Source organism: Nerophis lumbriciformis, linkage group LG20, assembly GCF_033978685.3.
Source record: "Nerophis lumbriciformis linkage group LG20, RoL_Nlum_v2.1, whole genome shotgun sequence".
Classification (NCBI taxonomy): Eukaryota; Metazoa; Chordata; class Actinopteri; order Syngnathiformes; family Syngnathidae; genus Nerophis; species Nerophis lumbriciformis.
The window spans coordinates 35997191-36009469 of NC_084567.2; positions in this window are offsets into that span (position 1 = coordinate 35997191).

Genomic DNA, 12279 nt, shown 5'->3' on the forward strand with positions numbered 1-12279 from the left:
TTCCCTATACTAAAGTGTTACCATATATATATAACTTTGTCTTGAATTTGAAAAAAAAACAAACTTATTTTTCACTAAAAAAGGGTTCGGTGAATGCGCATATGAAACTGGTGGGGTTCGGTACCTCCAACAAGGTTAAGAACCACTGCTCTAGACCCTATTTCAAGGGAATTTTTAAATATGTTCGATTTTATGGATTTTACCCAACCTGTCATACAGCCAACACACTCTGGATTTGGCCTTTAATTATGGTCTGTCCACCATTGTGTCCTCTCTCTGTTATCGACTTGGTTGTGTCTGACCACTACTGTGATTTTTTTAATATCACAGCTTTTATCCAGAGAGAGACCTCAGTGTGAACTGTAATGAAGCGCTATCTAACTTCTGAAGTGGCTGCAAATTGTATTAGTTTTTAATAACTGTCCTCCAATAGTTTTGCACCCTGTGATTTTATTGTTGACAATTGTAATCAAAACCGCAAATCCAGCGTTGACGCTGGCTGTTGCTCCTCTAAAACCAAGACGGGTCATTTTAAAATCAGTACCTTAATGGAGAAATGATGAGGTAGTCAAAAAGAAAATTGCAGGATAGCGGAGAGAAAATAAACTAGTGATTAACCATCAAATATTACGTGAACAGCAAAAAAATATACAACAAGGCGGTTAAGAACGCAATAAAAAAAATGTTTCCCACAGTAATTGCAAACAATAAGAATAACCCCAGAGTCCTTTTTGCAACAATTAACCATTTGCTTAACGCTGATTTAATAATATACCTCACACACCTACAAACTTCCTTTGTGAGCGAGTTTGCAGACCACTTCAGATTAAAAATAAACACCATCAGACATTTTATCTTCTCACATTGCTTTTAATCCATCCGAGCATCTGTTTTTCACCTGAGGAAACACTGAACAGTTTTGTCCTGGTTAATGCTGAGATGCTTGACAGGGGTTTTTTCTACAATAAAACCCACCAATTTTTTTGAGAATATTTTATGGTTCTTTGAGAGAGGAGATTTTAAACGTCTTAATTTGCTCGTTTCAAACGGGGGCCGTTGCTGCTGCTTTTAAAAAAGCGGTGGTGAGGCGCCTGCAATAGAAGAGCAATTTAGATGTTGACAATTTGTTAGAATAATTATGTGTAAGTTATCACACAACTCTTATGCTTAAAGGGGAACATTATCACCAGACCTATGTAAGCGTCAATATATACCTTGATGTTGCAGAAAAAAGACCATATATTTTTTTAACCGATTTCCGAACACTAAATGGGTGAATTTTGGCGAATTAAACGCCTTTTCTATTATTCGCTCTCGGAACAACGTGACGTCACATCGGGAAGCAATCCGCCATTTTCTCAAACACCAAGTCAAATTAGCTCTGTTATTTTCCGTTTTTTCAACTGTTTTCCGTACCTTGGAGACATCATGCCTCGTCGGTGTGTTGTCGGAGGGTGTAACAACACGAACAGGGACGGATTCAAGTTGCACCAGTGGCCCAAAGATGCGAAAGTGGCAAGAAATTGGACGTTTGTTCCGCACACTTTACCGACGAAAGCTATGCTACGACAGAGATGGCAAGAATGTGTGGATATCCTGCGACACTCAAAGCAGATGCATTTCCAACGATAAAGTCAAAGAAATCTGCCGCCAGACCCCCATTGAATCTGCCGGATTGTGTGAGCAATTCAGGAACAAAGGACCTCGGTAGCACGGCAAGCAATGGCGGCAGTTTGTTCCCGCAGACGAGCGAGCTAAACCCCGTGGATGTTTTGGCTCACACCGTCCCTTATGCCACCGAAGATGATCAAGAGAAGAATATCGACCCTAGCTTCCCTGGCCTGCTGACATCAACTCCAAAACTGGACGGATCAGCTTTCAGGAAAAGAACGCGGATGAGAGTATGTCTACAGAATATATTAATTGATGAAAACTGGGCTGTCTGCACTCTCAAAGTGCATGTTGTTGCCAAATGTATTTCATATGCTGTAAACCTAGTTCATAGTTGTTAGTTTCCTTTAATGCCAAACAAACACATACCAATCTTTGGTTAGAAGGCGATCGCCGAATTTGTCCTCGCTTTCTCCCGTGTCGCTGGCTGTTGTGTCGTTTTCTTCGGTTTCGCTTGCATACGGTTCAAACCGATATGGCTCAATAGCTTCAGTTTCTTCTTCAATTTCGTTTTCGCTACCTGCCTCCACACTACAACCATCCGTTTCAATACATGCGTAATCTGTTGAATCGCTTAAGCCGCTGAAATCCGAGTCTGAATCCGAGCTAATGTCGCTATAGCTTGCTGTTCTATGCGCCATGTTTGTTTGAGTTGGCATCACTATGTGACGTCACAGGAAAATGGACGGGTGTATATAACGATGGTTAAAATCAGGCACTTTGAAGCTTTTTTTAGGGATATTGCGTGATGGGTAAAATTTTGAAAAAAACTTCGAAAAATAAAATAAGCCACTGGGAACTGATTTTTAATGGTTTTAACCCTTCTGAAATTGTGATAATGTTCCCCTTTAAAGGCCGTTGCTATAGTTATTATCAATTGTGCAAAGGGACAACCTGCAAATACAAGATTAAGTCGCCTCGTATCAATGTTTGTGTCCAGAACATCGAGTACCGTGACGCAGACAAAGCAGAGACAGGGCGATATCACGAGTGTCAGCACATTTCCATTTCATGAATAATCATATATTGTGTCCAACTTGGGTTGCTGAAATTACCCCCCCTTCCCTCAGAAGCAGCCTCAGTGATGTAACCAGGGACCTCCCAAATAAATAGAGGAGCACGTGGGTCTGGACCTTAGAGCGTAGGTTGGATCTGTAACTAAGAGTACAGTCCAAAACGTCTCTCCTCATTGAGCAAAATTTAACTCTGTCTCTGCATGATTCCTTGCTTCTTGTCTGTTTAATAGATGTCATCAGTGTTAATAATAATTACAGACCGGTATCAAACTTACCATTTTAAAGTAACACTTTAGATTGTTTTCAAACAACTATTTGATTTTTTAAATAATTGCAATATTTTAGAGAAGTTTCAGTCTGGTTTTAGAGTGCACCACAGTACAGAGACGGCACTTTTGAAGATTGTGGACGATCTCAGGTTGAGTGCTGACTCTCAAAAACTGTCAGTCTTGGGTGAACCCACTGTCAGAAGTGGGCTCACTTCTTATCTCTCTGACAGAAAATTATTGGTAAGTATGGATACATGCTCCTCAAAGACCCATGTAATCACATGTGGTGTGCCTCAAGGATCAATTTTAGGTCCTATTCTTTTTAATATTTACATGGTTCCACTTGGTAGTGTCATCAGGAGAATTGTGAATCATATGTATATGTATCATATGTGAATCATATCGTCCATCAAAGAGATTTACGTCCCTACTTGTAACCTGTTTTGAAAAAGTTTCATGATGATTAATTTACCAAATAATATTGTACATTACGAGAATCGTTTTGAATCAAGATATCGATTCTGAATCGGAAGGTCACCCTAGGAATTAGATCGAATCGCCCAAAGATTCACACCCCTATTATATAAATATTGACCTATACATGTGATTATTTCTTTTTGACGTATGCTGTAAAATAAAATCTTTAGATTTTACTGTAAAGAACTTGCAGCTCAGTCGCCAGAATTTTACCATAAAATGTGTGGTGTTTTTTTTTTTTTTACAGCATGTTGCTGTAAGCGGAATAGAAAAACAGTACCACTGTTTTTTTCCGTAACATTCTTGTAACTGAGCTACCAATTTTTTTTACCCCAGAATCTATGGTTTTTGTTTATTTAGTACTGTAAGTAGAAAATCGATCATTAAGTTGTTTTTACGATAAAAAAACAAACAACTGGCAGATCGGTCGCCAGAATTTTATCTTAAAGAATTGTCATTTCTACAGTGTTCAATTTGATGGATAACCTTATTTGAAATCATAAGTCATGCAGATGATTAAGTGTATTTATTTTAACAAAGGATGTTTTGGAAATGTTTGATAATGTATTTTGCATTATTAGATAATATTAAAATTAAAAATACATGAAATTGCATGCAGTTCATGTATTTTTTAATGTCAACATAGAAAGACCAAATATATGTACTGATAAAAGATAAAGTACTTTATTAAAGGCCTACTGAAACCCACTACTACCGACCACGCAGTCTGACAGTTTATATATCAATGATGCAATCTTAACATTGCAACACATGCCAATACGGCCGGGTTAGCTTACTAAAGTGCAATTTTAAATCCATCCATCCATCCATCTTCTTCCGCTTATCCGAGGTCGGGTCGCGGGGGCAGCAGCCTAAGCAGGGAAGCCCAGACTTCCCTCTCCCCAGCCACTTCGTCCAGCTCTTCCCGTGGGACCCCGAGGCGTTCCCAGGCCAGCCGGGAAACATAGTCTTCCCAACGTGTCCTGGGTCTTCCCCGCGGCCTCCTACCGGTCGGACGTGCCCTAAACACCTCCCTAGGGAGGCGCTCGGGTGGCATCCTGACCAGATGCCCGAACCACCTCAACTGGCTCCTCTCGATGTGGAGGAGCAGCGGCTTTACTTTGAGCTCCCCCCGGATGGCAGAGCTTCTCACCCTATCTCTAAGGGAGAGCCCCGCCACCCGGCGGAGGAAACTCATTTCGGCCGCTTGTACCCGTGATCTTGTCCTTTCGGTCATAACCCAAAGCTCATGACCATAGGTGAGGATGGGAACGTAGATCGACCGGTAAATTGAGAGCTTTGCCTTCCGGCTCAGCTCCTTCTTCACCACAACGGATCGATACAGCGTCCGCATTACTGAAGACGCCGCACCGATCCGCCTGTCGATCTCACGATCCACTCTTCCCTCACTCGTGAACAAGACTCCGAGGTACTTGAACTCCTCCACTTGGGGCAAGATCTCCTCCCCAACCCGGAGATGGCACTCCACCCTTTTCCGGGCGAGAACCATGGACTCGGACTTGGAGGTGCTGATTCTCATCCCAGTCGCTTCACACTCAGCTGCGAACCGATCCAGTGAGAGCTGAAGATCCTGGCCAGATGAAGCCATCAGGACCACATCATCTGCAAAAAGCAAAGACCTAATCCTGCAGCCACCAAACCAGATCCCCTCAACGCCTTGACTGCGCCTAGAAATTCTGTCCATAAAAGTTATGAACAGAATCGGTGACAAAGGGCAGCCTTGGCGGAGTCCAACCCTCACTGGAAACGGGTCCGATTTACTGCCGGCAATGCGGACCAAGCTCTGGCACTGATCATACAGGGAGCGGACTGCCACAATCAGACAGTCCGATACCCCGTACTCTCGGAGCACTCCCCACAGGACTTCCCGAGGGACACGGTTGAATGCCTTCTCCAAGTCCACAAAGCACATGTAGACTGGTTGGGCAAACTCCCATGCACCCTCAAGGACCCTGCCGAGAGTATAGAGCTGGTCCACAGTTCCACGACCAGGACGAAAACCACACTGTTCCTCCTGAATCCGAGGTTCGACTATCCGGCGTAGCCTCCTCTCCAGTACACCTGAATAGACCTTACCGGGAAGGCTGAGGAGGGTTAGCTTACTGCAATTTTAAATTTCGCACAAAATATCCTGCTGAAAACGTCTCGGTATGATGACGCCTGCGCGTGACGTCACGGATTGTAGAGGACATTTTGGGACAGCATGGTGGCCAGCTATTAAGTCGTCTGTTTTCATCGCAAAATTCCGCAGTATTCTGGACATCTGTGTTGGTGAATTTTTTGCAATTTGTTCAATGAACAATGGAGACAGCAAAGAATAAAGCTGTAGGTGGGAAGCGGTGTATTGCGGCAGGTGTTGTGCCGGATAACGCACCCCCGCCGTAGAATGCACCACCTGACTGTTGTGCCGGATAACACAGCCGGTGTTTCATTGTTTACATTCCCGAAAGATGACAGTCAAGCTTTACCATTGGCCTGTGGAGAACTGGGACAACAGAGACTCTTACCAGGAGGACTGTGAGTTGGATGCGCAGACGCGGTACCGTGAGTACGCATGCAGCTGCGGCTTCCAAACATTTGATCGCTTGCCCGTACGTGCGTGCCGCTATGTGCATGTCACGTACGTAACTTTGGGGAAATATATGTGCTGTATGAACTTTGGGGAGGTGAACGGTACTTTGGGCTGTGGGATTGAGTGTGTTGTGCAGGTGTTTGAGTTGTATTGGCGGGTTATGTGGACGGGAGGGGGGAGGTGTTTGTTATGCGGGATTAATTTGTGGCATATTAAATATAAGCCTGGTTGTGTTGTGGCTAATAGAGTCTTGTGTTTATTTACTTTTTTAGTCATTCACAGCTGAATATCAGGTCCCACCCGCCTCTCACAGCATCTTCCCTATCTGAATCGCTCCCACTGCCCTCTAGTCCTTCACTCTCACTTTCCTCATCCACAAATCTTTCATCCTCGCTCAAATTAATGGGGAAATCGTCGCTTTCTCGGTCCGAATCGCTCTTGCTGCTGGTGGCCATGATTGTAAACAATGTGCGGATGTGAGGAGCTCCACAACCTGTGACGTCACGCGCATATCGTCTGCTACTTCCGGTACAGGCAAGGCTTTTTTATCAGCGACCAAAAGTTGCGAACTTTATCGTCGATGTTCTCTACTAAATCCTTTCAGCAAAAATATGGCAATATCGCGAAATGATCAAGTATGACACATAGAATGGACCTGCTATCCCCGTTTAAATAAGAAAATCGCATTTCAGTAGGCCTTTAATGCATACTATTTCCAGGCTTTCGCAGGCCATAAAATGATGTGGCGGGCCAGATTTGCCCCCCCGGGGCCTAGAGTTTGACACATGTGGTCTTGGAAGAGGATGATCTTATGGCAACTGATGCAACTGGAGTGCTCAGTTGCTATGTCTGTCATGTGCCAAGTGATCATGGAGGAGCGTGGATTGATCCATAAATCCATGTTGTTAATACCAAGGGTAGTGTTACGTCGGGGTGGTATGGTTTTGCCTTGGCGGAGCCCTTTGTCACCGATTCTGTTCATAACTTTTATGGACAGAATTTCTAGGCGCAGTCAAGGCGTTGAGGGGATCTGGTTTGGTGGCTGCAGGATTAGGTCTCTGCTTTTTGCAGATGATGTGGTCCTGATGGCTTCATCTGGCCAGGATCTTCAGCTCTCACTGGATCGGTTCGCAGCTGAGTGTGAAGCGACTGGGATGAGAATCAGCACCTCCAAGTCCGAGTCCATGGTTCTCGCTCGGAAAAGGGTGGAGTGCCATCTCCGGGTTGGGGAGGAGATCTTGCCCCAAGTGGAGGAGTTCAAGTACCTCGGAGTCTTGTTCACGAGTAAGGGAAGAGTGGATCGTGAGATTGACAGGCGGATCGGTGCGGCGTCTTCAGTAATGCGGACGCTGTATCGATCCGTTGTGGTGAAGAAGGAGCTGAGCCGGAAGGCAAAGCTCTCAATTTACCGGTCGATCTACGTTCCCATCCTCACCTATGGTCATGAGCTTTGGGTTATGACCGAAAGGACAAGATCACGGGTACAAGCGGCCGAAATGAGTTTCCTCCGCCGGGTGGCGGGGCTCTCCCTTAGAGATAGGGTGAGAAGCTCTGCCATCCGCGGGGAGCTCAAAGTAAAGCCGCTGCTCCTCCACATCGAGATGAGCCAGATGAGGTGGTTCGGGCATCTGGTCAGGATGCCACCCGATCGCCTCCCTCGGGAGGTGTTTAGGGCACGTCCGACCGGTAGGAGGCCACGGGGAAGACCCAGGACACGTTGGGAAGACTATGTCTCCCGGCTGGCCTGGGAACGCCTCGGGATCGCCCGGGAAGAGCTGGACGAAGTGGCTGGGGAGAGGGAAGTCTGGGCTTCCCTGCTTAGGCTGCTGCCCCCGTGACCCGACCTCAGATAAGCGGAAGAAGATGGATGGATGGATGGATGGTATCAGATTGGCAAAACAAAACCCTAACTAGAACATTCTATGAGATGCCGCCGTAGAAACTGAGCTTTTTGAAATGTTTTAAACTACAAATTAGAAATACCTTTTCACAGCATCACATTGATACACGAGCACTTACAGGGAAACTGCATTTTTTTTTTTATATTTTGCCTATCGTTCACAATTATTATGAGAGACAAGACAATTAATCTTTTTTAATACATTCTAAATAAAGGCAATCAAAAATCTGCTTACAATGGAGCCTATGAGAGCCGCTCTCCTAAGGACGCTGGTCCTTAGGAGGATTATAGTACTGCTTTTCAGCATAGTCAATAACCTGAACATTATCTATACAAACTTCAATTATAATTACGTAACAGACCTTTTATGTTAGACTAAATGTGTGTTCAACTTTACAACTCCACTCAGGAGAAGGGTGTGGGTGTGACTGAATATAACAAAGGGTGACCTGACCAAGCGTGGGACGGCATTGATTACCATAAGCAATGATAACGCCTGAGTCACTGGGAGAAACTTCTGATTGTTTTGAATACAAAACTGAGGTTTTATTAACAATGTCAGAAGAAATGTAAAATGTGTGTGGGCTGCCTGTGAACCAGACTTTCAACCTCAAAGGGTAACTGCACATTTTTTTTTGGAATTGTGCCCATTGTTCACAATCATTACGAGAGAAGACAATGGATGGACTTTTTTGTAATGCATTTTAACTTGTAAATATACGTAAATAAAAGTCAGTTTACAGCAAGGTCCTCTGTTTGCCCGTAAATTCCAGTAAATAACCATTCAAAACCTTAAAAAACAAAGCTCGGTTGGTAGAGTGGCCATGCCAGCAACTTGAGGGTTCCATTCCCACTTCCGCCATCCTAGTTACTGCCGTTGTGTCCTTGGGCAAGACACTTTACCCACCTGCTCCCAGTGCCACCCACACTGGTTTAAATGTAACTCAGATATTGGGTTTCACTAGAAAAAAGCGCCATATACCGTATTTTCCGCACCATAAGCCGCCCTGGGTTATAAGCCGCGCCTTCAATGAACGGCATATTTCAAAACTTTGTCCACCTATAAGACGCCCCGTGTTGTAAGCCGCATCTAACTGCGCTAAAGGAATGTCAAAAAAACAGTCAGATAGGTCAGTCAAACTTTAATAATATATTAAAAACCAGCGTGATGTGGGCGCGCATGGAGTCGTATATCAACATGGACGGAGCTGCGTGAAAAAAGCCACCCGGCCTCTTCGCGTAAACTTCCCTTAACCACTCGCTCATCTTTTCTTCATCCATCCATCCCTTCGAGTTAGCTTTTAAGATGACGCCGGCTGGAAAGGTCTCTTTTGGCAAGGTCTTCCTTTTGAATATCACCATGGGTGGAAGTTTCTGGCCATTAGCATGGCAAGCTAGAACCACAGTGAAGGATGACTTCTCATTCCCTGTGGTGCGAATATTCACCGTACGTGCTCCCGTTGTATCCACAGTGCGGTTCACAGGAATATCAAAAGTCAGTGGAACCTCGTCCATGTTGATAATGTTCTCTGGCCGGATCTTTTTTTCAGCTATCTTGTTTTTACAATATGCACGGAAAGTAGCCAGCTTTTCTTGAAAGTCTTTAGGCAGTTGCTGTGAAATAGTAGTCCGTGTGCGGATGGAGAGATTGCGTCTTTTCATGAACCGGAAACCTGTCGCTTAGTAGGAGCCATTTTGTGGTCTTTACAGATGTAAACACACAAAGGAAATGAAACGTAATATCCGCGCGCTTCTTCTTCTTCTACGGGGGCGGGTGGTTGCTTACAGTAGAAGAAGAAGCGCTTCCTCTTCTATGGGGGCGGGTGCTTACCTTGGCGGTTGCTTGCGTAGAAGAAGAAGCACTTCCTCTTCTACGGGGAAAAAAGATGGCGGCTGTTTACTGTAGTTGCGAGACCGAAACTTTATGAAAATGAATCTTAATATTAATCCATATATAAAGCGCACCGGGTTATAAGCCGCACTGTCAGCTTTTGAGTACATTTGTGGTTTTTAGGTGCGGCTAATAGTGCGGAAAATACGGTAAATATAATTCAATTCACTTCACTTTTTTCTGATTTGAGAAGATTATGAGTCATTCTTAATCTAAATGGAATGAAATAATGCGGCATGTATGCTTAAAATGGTCAAAATACGTAAAATATTAAATGTTATTATAAATGTGCTTGTTACTACATTAAATATATACTTACATCATGTTTATAAAACCTTAATGGAGGTGTTTGGATGTTTTTCTAAGGTTTTTATAGGCGGACTTTTGATCAAATTTATTAAATAACTCCAAAAGAAGTGCAGTTGCCCTTTAATTCCTTTTTTGGAATGTTGCTTATCGTTTGTAATCATTATGAAAGTTATGATGACAAATTGTTATGTAATGCATTCTAAATATTTAACAAAGGAAAATAATAGTCCACTTACAGCGGAGCCAATGGGAGCTCTGCTATTACGCCCATAAAATCAGATGAATGACCATTCAAAACACGCCAACAATACTATAATTACATTTCATGACTTGAATACTAACCAAGTATTAATGATATTGTTATTATAAGCATTAATGCAGACAAACTATTTATAGCGGCGACGTAATCACTTCCTATTTTCCCTACCTTTACATCATCAAGTGGTCTGCTGTTTCCTCGCTTCCCTGCTCCCTGGAAGTTTGTTGTAAATCATAAATCATGCATTTCACCTGAACAGAAGAAGTCTGAAGATGTATTTCGACAAGTTGGTACACTTTGACAGCCATTTAGAATCTGGAAAGACGCTTAGTTCCACCCCCTTTTTTCTGATTTGGGAAGATTATGAGTCATTGTTCATCTAAATGGAATTAAATAATGCGGCACGTATGGATGTTTTTTCTAAGGTTTTTATAGGGGAAATAGAGAATCTCCCACAGGCTCCATTATAAGCGGTCTTTTAATCACATTTATTTAATAATTTCAAAAGAAGTGCAGTTGCCCTTTAATTACTTTTTTTGGAATGTTGCTTATCGTTTGTAATCATTATGAAAGTCATGATGACAAATTGTTATTTAATGCATTCTAAATATTTAATAAAGGAAAATAAAAGTCCACTTACAGCGGAGCCCTAATGGGAGCTACTATTACGCCCATAAAATCAGATAAATAACTATTCAAAACACGCCAACAATACTATAATTATATTTCATGACTTGAATACTAACCAAGTATTACTGATATTCTTATTATAAGCGCTAACGCAGACAAACTATTTATCACTTCCTATTTTCCCTATCTTTACATCATCAAGTGGTCTGCTGTTTCCTCGCTTCCCTGCTCCCTGTAAATGTATTCTATATCATTAATCATGCCTCTAACTTGGAACATAGATGGCTGAGAATATAATCTGACAAGTTGGGACACTTTGACCACCATTTAGGATCTGGAACTGGCGAGAACGACACAAAAAGCGCTTGTTCCCCCGGTTCCCCCTACCCTCTCACCCCGTTTCTTTGTGAGGCTTATGAGACATTTTTCATCTAAATGGAAATATATCAACATCCTATCATTCGGCATCCTAATGACAGCAGACCTTGCACAGTAAGTGATGGTTTATAATGTTACGCTTACAATGGAGTCGCTCTATTTTGCCTATAAAGCCCTTAAAAATACATTCAAACACCTCCCTTAAGGTTTTCTATACATGCCGTAAGTACGTATGTATGTGTATATATCCACATGCACACACTATATATAGCCGTAGCTGCATTATACTATTTATGTTATATTTAACATTGACATGCTGAAATATTTAATTAATTCCTTCACCTGGTGCGTCCTCAATGCTCTTTTTTTCCTCCCTTGTACGTTTTCTTGTTGCTCGGTGGCTGATTAACCGCACCTGCTTTCTGTTTATTGATTGACATCTTCACCTTTTTCTGCCCCTAATCACACCCATTTATATTCTGAAGAAGAACAACTCATAATCCTCGCAAAGAAAAGGCACTGAGCCTCTTTTCGTGTCGTTCTCGCCATATCCAGGTCTAAATTGGCTGTCAAAGAGTACCAACTTGCGTCCTCATACTTCTACTTTGAAGGTAGGAAGCATGATTTATGTTTATGATTGAGAATAAAGTGTCACGGCGTGGGCTCGAACTCGGCTTTTCCTCGGCAGCTGGGTCTGCCAGCACCTCCGCTGGCAGCTCGCCGAGACACGCCCCTGCTCGCGCTGGCCGTGTCACGCCCACATGCCGGCGAGGCTGTGGGCAATCGGCAATTTGCACACCTGGGACTGATGAGGGCGAGCCGTATAAAGGACCAGGGGACCCAAGGATCCTGGCGGGAACTTAGATACCCTTTGTATACCGTAAGT